General features: G+C 37.9%; 1 long non-coding RNA gene across 1 annotated transcript; it reads right to left on the bottom strand.

Moving 5' to 3' along the window:
- Positions 1-9,094: 9,094 nt before the first annotated feature.
- Positions 9,095-11,227, bottom strand: LOC130989019 (uncharacterized). The gene is made up of 3 exons (XR_009090404.1): positions 10,893-11,227; positions 10,071-10,137; positions 9,095-9,417 (listed from the first exon to the last, which is right to left on the bottom strand). It is a non-coding gene; the product is annotated as an uncharacterized LOC130989019 (long non-coding RNA).
- Positions 11,228-16,047: the final 4,820 nt, after the last annotated feature.

Here is a 16,047-nt window from a genome sequence, read left to right as displayed (position 1 = left end):
GAACGGCCTGCGGTGGCTGCCAATAGAGAAAGAGATAGAGAGAGGTTGAGAGGCAGAGAGAGATCGAGAGGCAGAGAGGGAAAAAGAGAGACAGCGAGAGATTGAGAGGCTTACTTGAGGCAGGGAGACGTTCAGGCAGCGGCGGCAGCAGAGTTCACCGGAGAAGTGGAATTGAAGGGGGAAATTTAGAGAGAACCCTATGTATCTTTAATTTGAGGAATTGGAAAAAGAGAGAAGATAGAAAAGAGGGGGGAGGAGAGGCGCCAGCCTCGCTGCGCCTGAGGCGGCGAGAACCGACGACGTCCGCCGGAGAAGGATGGGTGAGAGACGGTACTCATGGTAGAGGAAGAGAACATATACCAGAGAGAGATTGTGTATGACTGTATGAGAGAAAAATAAAGAAATACTCCCTCCGTCCGTCAAGATTATATCACAATTACTATATTGGGAGTCCGCCAAAATTATGTCACTTTCATTTTATGGCAATGGTCCCACCATCCTCTTTAATATTTTATCCTTACTAATACTCTTTATTTACAAAAAAAAAACCACTCAAAATTCAATCTCAACCACTCATCTTATAAAGTGGTGGGACCCTTTCTCCACTACATCAAAATCATTACCAATTTTATTAAATCTCGTGCCCAAGCAAATTGCCATAATCTTGGCGGACGGAGGGAGTATAATTTAGTATCTATTTTTTGAATTTTAATATAATAAAATATAAATAAATTAATTAATTTAATAGTAAACCAGTTAATTCAGTTTAACCGATTAACCGACCGGTTAAATCGATTAGCCGATTAAAACAATAATAACCGATAGCCGAATCGAACCGGTAAAAACCAGTTATCAGTTAACCGATAACCAGTTTTTTCGGTTTGGTTATGATTTTAACCGGATAATCTAAACCGATTTATCAGCCCTATGCATATCTATGTGTTTGTTTGATGATGTGGTTTAGTTCTATGTGAATGATAAGTTGTTAATAGGATTGGTGTTTACTTAGGAAGTCCTTTTGATATGAGAGTAAGATAGTTGGAGCGAAGTTATAAGAAGTGATAGACTATCACTAAGATAAGAGTAATAATATATAATGACCCTAACAAGTCAAGGGAAGCTAGGCTACCTGAAGGAGGGACTTGGATGCCTCCCAAACAGCCTGCTGCCCAGTCCTTCCATCGCATTTGGCCTGATCTTCCCCCGTGCCCAAACGAAGGAAGAATTCATAACATTCAGCACCCGACATGGCGCTTAAACTTTTGTTCCATTTCACTTCGGCGGCGGGAGTGAAGAGAGCAGATTGATCCACAACACCCTTCCCCTTGTCAAGTGAGAGATTGGTAGCAGGAGCAACAATGTCAAGATGTAGAGGGGAACTGCCGATGTGGACCCCTCCAGGCCTCTTGCTCACTGGATTCCCTTCGGATCCACCAAACCTCACTTCCTCTGTGAGGAAGCGGTATCAGGCTCTGTCGTAAGGAGACCGGAAGGGATGTTAGTAATCTGCAGAACAAGGAAGTGACCCCAGCAGCAGCTTCTTCCTCAGCCTTGGGGGGAGCGCTCGTACTTTGGCCGCCGGAAGAAGTAGGGGCTCCCCTAGCTGAAGAAGCCACGGTAGCCCAGGCAGTAGCAGCTCTGCGCCGCTCCAAATTCTTCAACTCTGCCTTCCGCACCCAAGAAGGAACTGAAATAAATAAGCCAAATCAGAGACTCGAAAGGGGAGGGACCAAACAAACAACCAAAATAGCAATTTCTGTTAGGTCCCGGGGGGTCTCGAATAGGTGTATGGGGGGGGAATACACCTATGGGCTATTTTTCTTTTCCTCGAAGTGAGGGATCTCAAGATAGAGATCTAAACGAAACTTTACATGCAAACAGTGACGCCTGTTGACTGAAAACAGTTTTGACCAAACAGGGTTGACGACTGATACTGAAAGCTCTTCAGTAAGGAGTTATCAGTTAAGTTGCTGGAACTTAACTGATGCACTTATGGGCTTCAATCAAGTTTGCTAAAATAGAGATGATAACACTCTTCCTGACTATCAAAAGATAGATCAGTCAGACTGATATCATACGCAGCGGAAATTAAACTTAGTTTCGCAATAGCCTCGGTTGAGCACGTTGTTGGTCTTAGGTTTCTCTTTGCAGTTATTCAGTATTCAGTTTATCAATTGAAACAACACAAGTAGGAAAGTAAAACTGAAAGCTGTAAACAACACAGAGACTTTTACGTGGTTCGGAAAAGCCCTTTCCTACATCCACGGTCGGTTTATCAGACCAACAATCCACTCCGCAAGTGCTTAACAGGTGCACTGCAAACCAAACCGTGTGCCTGCCGGGTGCACACAACCGTACCACTAAAGAAAACCCTTCTTCAGTACCCACACTTCACTCGTGTCGGATTTCTCTTGCTTAGCACAACCCGCGCTATGACTCTCAAAGTCAGAGAACTTTTCTGAACTCCGAATCACTCAAAACACTCAAATCTTTCTTTCGGAAAGGAGGTTTGAACGAGTGCCAACTATACTGCAAAAAACATGTTCTTTGTAGCAAGTTTTGACCTTGGCTTCTGGGTAAACAGAGGTTTGCATAAGGTCTAAGAGAATGTATGTAATCAGCAGTGACTGATTTTGGTTTTGGAATTCTCTTCTTCGATTCAAGCTTTTGGGAGGTTAAGCTTTAGGCTGAGTAGCGATTTTGGCAGAGCTTCAGCTTATGTCGTTGAATCGGTGAAGGTTGAAGTGATCCTCGAGCGCTATTTGTAGGAGAACTCTTGAATAGATCCATTGGCGTAGAACGTTCTCAAGATTTCTTCCGTTGGAGAGCAATTCGAATTTGGGCTGAGGCTTCAATCTTCGAGGTTCCTTGTCTGGTGGAAACGGCTCTCTTGAGGGACAGGAGATGTGACGTCTCTGATAAAGTAACCACCAAATAGGAATGACCTCTGCAGAGATAAGATCCTGAGATCTCTGCATTTAATGCGGCTGTACTTTTGTGAGTACGTGGCTTCCTTTGAACGTTGGAAGATCAGTTCGAGGAAGAATGTTCAACTGATACTTGACTTTAGTATCAGTCCGCGGCATGCATTAAGTAATCAGTTCCAAACTGATTCTTCAACTGATACTTTAGTAGGTATCTTCAGTCTTCAGAACCGCATACTAAACTAGAAACGAACTCTAACACTTGAGTTCAAAACTGTTCTAGTCTATTACAATTAAGACCTATGAATTTTGGTATCATCAAAACAAGGATTAGGATATTCCACAAGGTTTCCAACAATTTCCCCCTTTTTGATGATGCCAAAACCATGCAGCAGTTCTAGACAACAAAAAGACTGAACTCACAGCACAAGTTCTAAAACTGGGGAGAATACAGTTCCCCCTTAACAATAGAACCTAAAAACTTGTACTTAGAGTTAAGAACGAAACAGTTCTAAAACAGAACAAGAGAAGACAGAAAAACATAATCAGAGCCTGGACAAAGAGACATTGTCTTCAGGTTGAGATCAAAAAAAAGTTCTTTTCATTAATAAAGGACTGATAAGTCATCAGTCGGGTACAGAGCGAGACTTACATTGGAGTAAAAATAAAAACAAAAACAACATGGGAAACCCATGGACTCTAGCAGTCTGCTTGGCTGCGCCTTTGAACTTCTTGTTCTTCATCTTCTGTCTTCGTGTCTTTATGTTCCTAAGATTGTTCCACTCTCACTTGTTTTCTGTTGAGTTGAGGTCTTTACTGGAACGTTGCCCTTACAACTTCTCGTAATCCTTTGCTGTCTCATCTTCAGTCAAGAAAAAAGGGACAGGAGCAACCTTAGGGAAGGTTTCTCTCTGACTTCTGACTTTCCTCCTTTTTGGCAACATCAAAAAGAGAGCTGATGATGGAGGCTATGATCAGACGGTACCCAACTCCTAGTCTCAGAAGCTCTTGAGAAGATTCGAGAGTAGGGTGAGTCCAGAGATGCAGAAGGAAGGAGACGCCAGTGGAGAGGTGGAGAGATGAGAGAGGCGGAGAATTGAAGAAAAGACGAGAGAAGAAGGCTGCGTTGGAATAGAGAGAAGGCTGCCTTGAAGAGAGAAGGAAGAGCTGGTGATGGAGAAAGAAGGAGAGAAGTGAAGAAAGGCGTGAGAGGGAAGAATCAAACTGGTGGCAGCTGAGAAGACTAACACCGTCGATTCGCCAGCACTGGGTCTTTGAAGAATAGACCTGGTGCGGCTGAAGATGTCGGCCAACAACGAGAAAAGTCTCGTTGCTTGTTGCAAGCCAGGGAGGAGTGCAATATCTGCGATAAGGAAAATCTCCTCCAAAAGCTGTGAGGCTTCTTGGCGCCAGGCATGAGGATGGAAGACACTCGCTTCGCTGGATACAAGTGAGGGTAGAGCAAACTTTGACGTCGGAGAGACGTTGAGATCCAGTGGAAGGGTCCGGTGAAGACCAAGTATGTGAGCATCATTCTCCCACTCCATGACTTTGCAGTCATAGATTTCTCCTTTAGTCAGGACAAAATTTCTCTGCAACTTTGGAAAGATTGAAACTTTTTCTCACAGTGAAGGCTGTGGATAGTTGTTAGTTGATGCAGAAAAAGGGTGAAGACAACAGGTATAAATAGATAAAATTTGTACCAAGTAAGAAGATGAAAAGTTTTTCGAAGACTGTGCCTAAAAATGTTTTTAAAGAAAATTTTCACGTCCGCCGTCACTGCAGGGGACTGAAGCTTCAAAAAGGTGAGAGGTATCATTGCATTATGTCATGTCAATGAGGTTCTCAAGAAATTTTATCACAGAGGCAACAGGTTGGAAAGATTTTTAGAGAAGATTTTGACAAGTTCAATCAAAACAGATTTTACCTTTTAAAACACTTGTCCCTCTCGGATATTCCATTTTCCAACAATCAGTTAAAGGTTTTGAAAGAAACTGATCAGTTAGAGAAAGATTTTGAATTTCAACTCAATGCTCTTAACTGAAATAATTGATTTTTAAATAGTAAGTTTTAAAAGTACTTACTGGTCGACAGATCATTGTAGTCAGTCGATACCACTTGATCCTGGTTGAATCATCAGGATGACTTTTCTTCAGATGAGCGCTTGACTTCATTGCTTTCCACGTCAGCGGTCGTAGAACAGCAGTTGGTTGACCACCAATCAACATGACTATTTGAGAAAATCTTCAAACATAGCATCACTCTTCAGGGTTGATGAGGTCGATCCTTCCACACAGATCGTTGAACCTTTCTTCTGGAAGAGCTTTGGTCAGCAAGTCCGCTCTCTGAACAGCAGTTGGAATCCATTCCACAGAGATATTCTTCTTTCGACGTGATCACGGATGAAGTGATGTCGAATAGCAATATGCTTGACTCTGGTGTGATGAACTGGATTCTGGGAGATTGCAATAGCACTGGAGCTGTCGCAATAGATTGAGACTTCCTTTTCGTCTATCCCATAGTCCTTCAACTGTTGGACTAACCACAGGAGTTGTGAGCAGCAGCTTCCGGTAGAAACATATTCAGCTTCAGTTGTGGAGGTGGCGACTAAAGTCTGCTTCTTTGAAAACCAAGAGATGAGCTTGTTGCCTAGGAATTGACAGGTTCCGGAGGTTGATTTGCGATCAATTTTGCATCCAGCAAAATTTGAGTCTGAATATCCGGTGAGCTTGAAGTCGTCGTCTGCTGGGTACCACAATCCTAAGTTGGGTGTGCCTTTGAGATATCGTAGTATTCGCTTTGCTGCATCCAAATGAACTTCCTTTGGATCTGACTGATATCTTGCACATACTCCGACTGCAAATGCGATGTCTGGTCTGCTCGCATTCAAATACAGCAATGATCCAATGATTTCTCTGTACTTCATCGAAGAGACAGATTTTCCTTCTGAGCCTGGATCAATTTTCCAGTTTGTGTTCATTGGGATCTTGACTGATTTCATGTGCTGAATACCGAACTTGGTTATCAGTTCCTTGGCATACTTGGACTGACTGATCAGTATTCCTTCGCTGGTCTGCTTGACTTGCAATCCGAGAAAGAAATTCATTTCTCCCATCATGGACATCTGGAACTTGTTGGTCATGATGTCAGCAAACTTTGTGCACATGTGTTCGGATTTGGATCCAAAAATTATGTCATCGACATAAATCTGAACAAGTAAGAGATCTTCTCCTTCTTTGAGAGTGAACAAAGTTTTGTCCACAGATCCTTTCTTGAAACCTTGTTCAACAAGATACTCCGAGAGAGTATCATACCACGCTCTTGGAGCTTGCTTCAAGCTATAGAGCGCTTTCTTCAGCTTGTACACCTTTTCTGGTCCAGCAACCTCAAAGCCTGGAGGCTGTTCCACATAAACTTCATCAGTGAGCACTCCATTGAGAAATGCACACTTCATATCCATTTAGTGTACCTTGAAACCTTTGTGAGCTGCGAAGGCTAAGAACAGTCTGACTGCTTCCAATCTGGCAACTGGAGCGAACGTTTCGTCGTAGTCGATTCCTTCTTCTTGACAGTATCCTTTTGCTACAAGCCTTGCTTTGTTTCTCACAACGTTTCCTTCTTCGTCTTTCTTGTTTTTGAAAATCCATTTCAAACCAATCACTTTTGCATCGTCTGGTCGATCCACAAGCTCCCAAACTGAATTCTGGTTGAATTCATTGAGTTCTTCTTGCATTGCGATGACCCATTGAGTGGACTTCAGAGCTTCTTCAACATCCTTGGGCTTTGTAGATGATAAGAAACAGCTAAAATTCTTATCTTCGTTGATGCAGTTCTGATTGATGTCAAAGATGAGGTTGCACATTGATCTTCGAGTCTTGACGCCATCAGATGGTTCTCCAATGATGTTCTCCTTTCAGTGGAGTTCAAACCATCTTCGATACTTCTTGATTTCTTCTGGAGATGGTGGGGCTTCTTTAGTCAGAATGGTTCTGAAGTGTTGAGCACCTTCTGGAGCAGGGGAGAGTTGAGCTGGAGCTGCTTCGGCACGTTCAACTCGATCTTCAGCAACTGGAGTTCCCCCTTGACTGATGCCATCTGCATTGGCTCCAGTCAGAACTTCAGACCTTTGGTTGATCTTTTGATACTGAAGTCTTTCAGTATCTTCATCTTTTCCTGGTCCCCACACCAAGACAGTAGAGGGCTCAGTGTTGTGGATTTCAGCTTTGGAACCTTCAGTGTTCTGGTCGCACCTTTCAGTTTCCTGTTCCCTGAAATCATCTGTAGACTCATTAAAGGCCACATGAGGTGTTTTTTCAACACAAAGAGTTTGAGAGTTAAACACTCGATAGGCTTTGCTCGAACGTTCTGTTCCAGAGTATCAAGAAAGACTCCTGGATCAGCCTTGCTATCAAATGTGTTTAACCTCTTCTTTTCATTGTTGTGGATGAAACACTTAGAACCGAAAGCATGAAAATAGGCAATTGAGGGCTTTCTGTTCTTCCATAACTCGTATGGAGTTTTTCCATGTCTTTGAGTGAGGAAGGAGCGATTCTGCGTGTAGCATGCGTTGTTGACTGCTTCGGCCCAAAACTTCAAGGGGAGTTTTGATTCGGCTAGCATCGTCCTTGCTGCTTCCTTTAAAGACCTGTTTCTTCTTTCTGCAACTCCATTCTGTTGAGGAGTCACTACAGGAAAACAGACCTATTGCGACATATGCACATGCGACACTACATGTATGTGACGTAAAATTACAACGCTTACGCTTTTTGTGTCGTATATTTACGTCAATTGTGCGTCATCAAAATATTGTGTTGTAGTTTAGTGACGCACATGCGACACTCGTTTTAACGCCTCAAAATTCCAACAGTTTCTTTGCGACGCTCCAATAAAATGTCGTAATTATATGACATATTAAGAATAGTGTTGCATTGAGTGTCGTATATTTCCATCAATTTTGCATCATCTAAATATTGTGTCGTAGTTTAGTGACACAAATGCGACACTCGTTTTAACGTCTCAGAATGGCAACATATTATTTGCGACGCCTTAGTAAAATGCCGTAACTTTACCACATATCAAGAATAGTGTTGCATTTAGTGTCGTATATTTGTGTCAATTATGCATCATCTAAATACTATGTTGTAGTTTAATGACACATATGCGACACTCATTTCAATGTCTCAAAATTGCGACAACTTATTAGCGACACCTCAGTAAAGGTTGCATTTATACCACATATTTATAATATTGTTGCATTCAATGTCATATATTTACGTCAATTATGTGTGTCATCTAAGTATTATGTCTTAATTTTATGTCACTAATGTGACACTTATTTTAATATCTCAAAATCGCGACATTAATTGGCAACATTTCAATAAAATATCACAATTATACAATACATTTAAAATAATGTTACACAATTGTGGCATAATTTGCAGCATTTTCCGTTTATGATATAAATTTATTGCATAAACTTTGTAACATTGGTTATACGATAATATTTCACATTTGTAGAGCTATATTCATGCTTAAGAATCTCATATTAAATATTTACTAAATTGAATTAAATTAACTAATTTTAGTAGAATGAGAATAAATGAAGTAAAGAAAAGTTATTTCTAGACTACTTTATGTTACTTTATGCAATGCTGCTAAAAAATTTGAGTTAAGATGATAACTTGAAAACTCTCATTCATAATTAGATCATTCTGAGTTGTGTATGATAGCCTAAAACTCTCCTTTAGAACAAAAAATATTTGGTAAAATAAATTACGAGGATAATAAAGTAAGTGCAATTATATTTTATTTTATATTAATAAATAATTTTTATTTATACTATCTTTATTAATATAAATTACGAGAATAATAAAGTAGCAAAATGGGAAGCATATCATAATTATTCTTAAATTTTGGACACTTAATAAATAACAATAAAAGTAATCAAAGTAGAATACTTAAAAAAATAAGGAAGTATATATGATTTCTAACAAAATATGGTCAGAAGTTTATTTCTACTTTTTCAACATAACTTGCTTTACAGATCTACAAATCAATCTCTAACAATATATAGTAAAAATAAATGGGAGCGAAAACATTGACTTTCATATATTAGATAATAAACCAAAGTAGCAATAAAGATAGATATGTCAAAATGGAAGAAGACACATGAATGAAATGTAGACTTCTTTCAACAGAAAGTCAAACAAAATAATTATCCAGTGACAGACGTTGATAAATAGTATTTTACTAGATTTGCAGTAGAGCTAAGAAAAGTAACTAATGAAACCACAACACCAAAACTTCATAAATGCAAATATTTTTCCTTTCAATCAGACCACTCCCCTCATAGACCTCTTAACATGGAACCAAGTAGCTACCCAAGCCAATGCACAACCACTCGAGTCTTTGGTTGCTCGTCCACGGTTGCTCGTTCACCATGCATAGTTCTTACTTTAAAGGATACAAATCAATGGCCAGTAAACAAGCATGGCTGCAATAGAAAATCACAATTAAAAAGAATGTATTCCAATAACAGAATCCATGGGCTTGAATAAATAGTAATACAATACCCTTTGTTATATAATATATGCATATACAATCATCAAGTTTTCATATCGATCATATCTTTATCAAATTACTCTATGAACAATACCGAATTCTAAATTAAATCCATAAACACCACATAAAATAAAATAACGAGATAAAACATAAGAAGTTAAATTAACTGCATATTGAATTACCTAATATGTTTCATTCCCATATGATGGTATAATATCTTCAAAAAAGTCATCATTATCATTGGAATCAGATTTATCACTAGAAAAGTGTTCTGCTTCATCATCTTCATCATTGAACTTATCAACATTATCTTTCCAAAACAACATGCAATCGTTAGGGCATGCATGAATCTTTTTATACTCAAGTCCCAACTCTTTGATTATGCTACAAGTTTCAAATAAATAAACAAGCATATCTACCTCTCCCCCACAGGCAATTTCAAATAAATAAACATGCATCTCTGCCTCTCCCCCATCGGCAGTTTCAAATACATAAACATGCATCTCTACCTCTCCCCCACCGGCAGTTTAAAGAAACATAATTACACTAATCAATATAATATATAAGTCAATTTAAAAAACTAACTTGTACACGATGATGTAGGCTGGTGGCAATAACACGGTGGCTCGCAGCAAACAGGCACGAAATAGGGCTAAAATTAAAAAAATTGAATCAATAATATAGATCAATAATGTAGCATGGAATATAAGATTAAGTGGAGATGGTCAAATAACACATGACTATCTTTGAGCAGGTTTATATGCAAAAAAAAATATGATGCACTGATGGTGAGACCATTTAGTTAGTGCTAGTTTCTCTTATGATATTGGCTTTCTTTAGGTTAGTTGATTCTTGCATTTGAATTATTCCAACTCCAAAAATGCTTGTTTCCCACTTGAATCTATGTAAAGAGTATTCACATGTTTATCCAGAATTCCAAAGTCAAAGCTTTTTCAATGTTCTTTTCCATATGCAGAGATACAAATATGAAAGGGATAACATTAACTTACACGATTGTCTTGCTTTCTTTAACCTTAATCGGAACGTGCAGACATAAAAAGATGATTCTTTATGAAGTTGACCCAATACGACTCTAAATATTTGTTAATTATATTAATCAGTGTTGATTAAAATTAACAGGGATTAATTAAAATTTTAATAAAGATCTAGTAATCCACGATCTAGTAAGCAGCACCTTGAGTCTAAAGCAAATTCCTAACTTAGTTAAATCTCATAGAAATTGCTAACTTAGTTATCGCTTACAAGTTCACTTAACTAAACAAATTGTACCGTTATTAAATCATCCAAATGCACAAACATTACACATGCAGATGCATCATGCAGCTACAATTAATGTGATTATAACATAAAAAACTACACATTCAAAACCTCATTCTCGATTCATACCTTGATAAAATTTACGGATGGATATCTCTGATAGAGCTGCTCTACAACTTGCAAGATTTCACTTCATCCTTCATCTTCACAATTCCACAATTCCAATTGGCAAAATTCAAAAATCATGAGTAAAATATAGAAAGCAGGGGGAGACGGTGAATCCTCACTGCCGATTAGAGGAGACGGGCCGAGAGGCGTGGGTAAGATTATATTGTTTTCGCCTTTTCGTACAGCGCAGCAGGGCGACGACTTAGGTGACGATCGCGGCAATTCCGAAGGAGGAGGGCTGGGGCGGGGACAGGCCGTGAGTTGGAACTCAATTGTGCAAGAGACGGCTGATGAGTAAAAACAAATAACAATAAAATAATAAGAAAGGTTAAGAAATACCTAAATATTAAAATATCAATATATGTTATATATTACTAGTATTATAAAATAATAATTTACGTATCTAATTAAACCAATTAATTATGTGAACCTAGATTTATACATTGACTTTAATATGTATAGAGTGTGCAAATAAATATAATTTTTTAATATAGCTAAACAAAATATATATGGACCTAAAAAACGACACAATTCTGATGAGAGCAATTAAAACTAGTATTTTAAATCTTCATTTTTCAGAAATTATATATTCTAATAATCCATATATAATATAAAAAAAGGATTTTTTTTTCCACTAAATTTGGTTAAGATCTCTCTTCTATTAATTTTTTTCACCAAATTTTCACTCTTTTTTTTTCTTTTTCCAATTTATTTTTTTTTCCAAAAAATTTATTAACTTCAATTAATGATAAAATATTCAATATGGACGTTAAATTAAATATTAATTATGAGAAGATATTTAATTTGATATAAATATTATAAAAAATAAATTTGAAACAAATAAGTTAGGACAATTTAAAGTGTCTAAATTATTTTTTGTTATATCTCATTTATCTATAATGTTGAACATCATACTTTTTTTTTCTTTTTTTTCTGTTTGTGGTGAAAAAAGATTTTATTTCAAAAAAATTTACATGATTGTTTATTTATAATTATTTTAAATTTAAATATTTTTAAATCGTAATAGTTTTCAATGCAATTAAGGAGAAGGAAATTCGTATTACATTAAATATGAATTTGTAAATAAAAATTAATTATATATACGAATTATTTATTTATTTATATAAACATATTTGTTGTTATATTTTCCTTTTTATATTATTCATATTTTTCTTGATTATTTAATTAATTTTGGGTTATTGAAATATGAAATTTTAATAATAAAAATAATAATATAGTAGTTTGTAATTTTAAGAACTCAAAATTATTATATTAAATGACGGCTATTAATTTTATTATATTGATGGTTTATTGTTATTTGCTCAAAAATTAGATTGACTTAAATTATTTGTTTTAAAACTATAAATTTAATTAATATCATATGTATTTAATTCTTATTATACAATGCTCATTAAATTTATTATACCCGTTAAGTTGATAATATTATTATTACTATGCACTATTTTAACTCAAAAACTAATTTAAATTAACATGATTGTTGCATAAACTAACTTATAAATAATTAAATTTTGATATTTTTACGTAATTGAAACTTTTAAGAATAATAAAATATATTGTGACTCGTGCATCACATGTGAAGGGGTAGTGCTAGTTTATAATAATTGTACAGTGATGATTTAACCAAATAATAAATAAACCTTACAATAGATTAATTTTTACAAATATGTATGTTCGAAAAAAAAAACATGAAATACATACTTGTGTTGGAATATAAGTATATAAATGGAGAATTTTATTTAATTGATGTGAGAAATTATTTGGAGGATGATACTTATAATGAAGAAGCTACTATACAAGAATTAATGTGTAGGTGTGCGTGTGGACGTGAAAATGAAAAAGGGAACACCTTGATTTTTTAAGCTTTTAACTTGCTGTTTTCTCCATACCACAATACAAAAGCTACACACATATATATAGCCTCCATAGGTCGGTTAAGTCACCAACTTAATTAGGGGCTAGAATAATCTACATAATTAGGTGCTAGAATAGTCTAGGACTACACTTTTCTAGATTATTCTTAATCTAATTAATTCCTATTTTGCACATGCACTAATATTTTTATTTTTCTAGTTTGTTCTTTTTAATTCTAGATACTTCTTATACAAATTAATATTTTCTAAAATCAAGTTTATATTTCAACATCCCCCCTTAAACTTGATTTATCATTCCGAGCAAACTTCTGAACTTGATAAAGTCTTCGTATTTGAGCGGCTTTGTGAAGATGTCGGCGATTTGATCTTGTGATTTCACATATTCCACTTGAACTTCCTTCTTTGCGATGCATTCTCTGATGTAATGGAAGCGGGTATCAATATGCTTGCTTCGATTATGAAACACCGGATTCTTTGAGAGCGCGATTGCCGACTTGTTATCCACGCAAATAGTTGTTGGCTCCTTTTGTGGCCACCCAAGCTCTTCCAGTAAACTTCGTAGCCAAATTGCATGGCAAACACTGGATGTGGCAGCCACATATTCAGCTTCACATGTTGATAGCGTGACTATAGGTTGCTTCTTTGACATCCAGGTGAAAGCAGTATCTCCCATGAAAAATACGAATCCGCTTGTACTTTTCCGATCGTCATTGTCTCCGGCCCAGTCACTATCACTATACCCGACAAGATTATATTGATTAGTACTTGAGTAGAATAGGCCGTAGTTGAGCGTACCTTTGAGGTAGCGAAGAATTCTCTTTGCCGCCTTAAAGTGCGTAGTGGTTGGATTCTCCATATAGCGACTCACGAGTCCTGTCGCATAAAGAATGTCCGGCCTTGTGCAAGTTAAGTACCGTAAACTTCCAACCAAGCTCTTGAACAATGTCGGGTCCACTTTTTCTCCTCCATCATTCTTGGATAATTTTATCCCGCATTCCACTGGCGTGTTGATTGCTTTGCAGTCCTCCATTTTGAACTTCTTGAGAATTTCCTTGGCGTATCCTTCTTGTGTGATGAAGATCCCATCTTCGAGTTGCTTGACTTCCACGCCGAGATAGTACGCCATCAGCCCAATGTCGGTCATCTCAAACTCCTTTGACATGGCTTTCTTGAACTCCTCAATCATCTTTGGATTATTTCCTGTGAAGATCAAATCATCTACATACAAGCACACAATTAATATATCCTCTCCATTGACTTTAACGTAGAGGGCATGCTCGTGAGGGCATTTGGTAAAGCCATTCTCCTCCAAGTACTTATCGATCCTGCTATTCCATGCCCTTGGTGCTTGCTTTAATCCGTATAGGGCCTTCTTTAACTTCAAGACTTTATCTTCTTGCCCTTTCACCTCGTAGCCCATTGGCTGCTTGATATAGACTTCTTTGTCTATATACCCATTCAAGAAGGCTGACTTGACATCCATTTGATATATCTTCCATCTATTTTGGGCTGCAAGAGAGAGTATTAGTCTAATAGTTTCTAAGCGAGCGACGGGAGCAAATACCTCATCATAATCGATTCCAGCTCTTTGACTATATCCTTTCACGACGAGCCTCGCTTTATATCTTTCCACTTCACCCTTGGAATTCTTCTTAATTTTATACACCCACTTGACTCCGATGGCCTTGTGCCCTTTTGGTAGTGTCACGAGCTCCCATGTATCATTCTTCTTTATGGCTTTGATCTCTTCATCCATCGCGACTTGCCAATTTTCACTATCTGCTGCTTCTTCAAAGCTAACAGGTTCACAGTCAGCAAATAGGCAAAATAAGGTAAGATCTTCTAACCTTTCAGTTTCTTCATATATCTCGCCCAAACTCCTTGCTCGTGGTGTGGCTCTTTCATTTAAGAAAGATGGTGGCGAGTCTTCAGTGACTGGCACTGGTGAAGCTGGTGGAGTCACTGGCTCTTGTTGGACTTCTCCAATTTGCTCTTCTGCACTTTGTTCTTCTAACTGTGGGATGTAGGTGAAGTCACCGTTGGAGCTGAAATCCCATACTCCTTCTTCGTCGAACTCGACGTCTCGACTTATCACTGTTTTGTTGGTCTCTGGGTTATATAACTTATAACCTTTGGAGTTAGAGTCGTACCCGATAAAGATGAATGCTTCGCTTTTATCGTCGAGCTTCTTCCTTCTCTCATCTGGTACATGCACGTAGGCTTTGCTTCCAAATACCTTTAGGTGGGAAATTCCTGGCTTTCTCCCGCTCCAGGCTTCTTGTGGAGTCATTCCCCACACGCTCCTTGTCGGCGATCGGTTGGACAAGTACACCGCGCACGCCACTGCTTCGGCCCAAAACTCTTTAGGCAGATTCTTCGTCTTTAGCATGCTCCTCGCCATCTCCATGATTGTCCTATTTTTTCTTTCTGCCACTCCGTTCTGTTGGGGGGATCTCGGAACTGTCAGGGGCCGCCGAATTCCATTTGCTTCGCAAAATTCTAGAAACTCCCTTGACGTGAATTCTCCGCCTCGATCGGACCTCATGGCCTTGATTTGTCGTCCGCTCTCCTTCTCGACGGCAGCTTTGAATTTCTTGAAAGCATCAAATACTTTTGACTTCTGCTTCAAGAAATATACCCACGTTTTTCTAGAAAAATCATCAATGAAGAGCAGAAAATAATTATTTTTACCGAGGGAGCTTGGATTTATCGGCCCACACACGTCAGCATGAATCAACTCCAGTGGCTTTTGAGCTCTTGAGCTTGACTCCTTTGGGAATGGCTTTCTGAACTGCTTCCCGAGTAGACAACCTTCGCAGAGTTGATCGGGATGTTTGATGGATGGTAGGCCTCTCACCATCTCTTTCTTTGATAGCAACTCCAAGCCGCCAAAATTTAAGTGCCCAAACCGTAGGTGCCATAACCAAGACGGATCTTTATAGCAAGCTTTCAAGCATTTGGCCACATCATTTCTAATATTTAATAGAAACATTCTATTTTTCGACATTGGCACCTTGGCAATAAGATTATTTTTGCCATCTCTTATTGAAAGGTTATAATCTCTCATGTGAATATCATAACCTTTCTCTAAGAGTTGTCCCAAACTCAAGATATTATTTTTCATATTGGGCACGTAATAAACGTTGGAAATAAATTCATGATTTCCATTCTTCAAGCGAATTAAAATTTTCCCTTTTCCTTTAACTGGAATTTTAGATTCATCA

This window comes from Salvia miltiorrhiza, chromosome 6 (genome assembly GCF_028751815.1).
Source record: "Salvia miltiorrhiza cultivar Shanhuang (shh) chromosome 6, IMPLAD_Smil_shh, whole genome shotgun sequence".
In the NCBI taxonomy this organism is placed as follows: domain Eukaryota; kingdom Viridiplantae; phylum Streptophyta; class Magnoliopsida; order Lamiales; family Lamiaceae; genus Salvia; species Salvia miltiorrhiza.
This window is presented reverse-complemented; position numbering and strand designations above follow the sequence as displayed.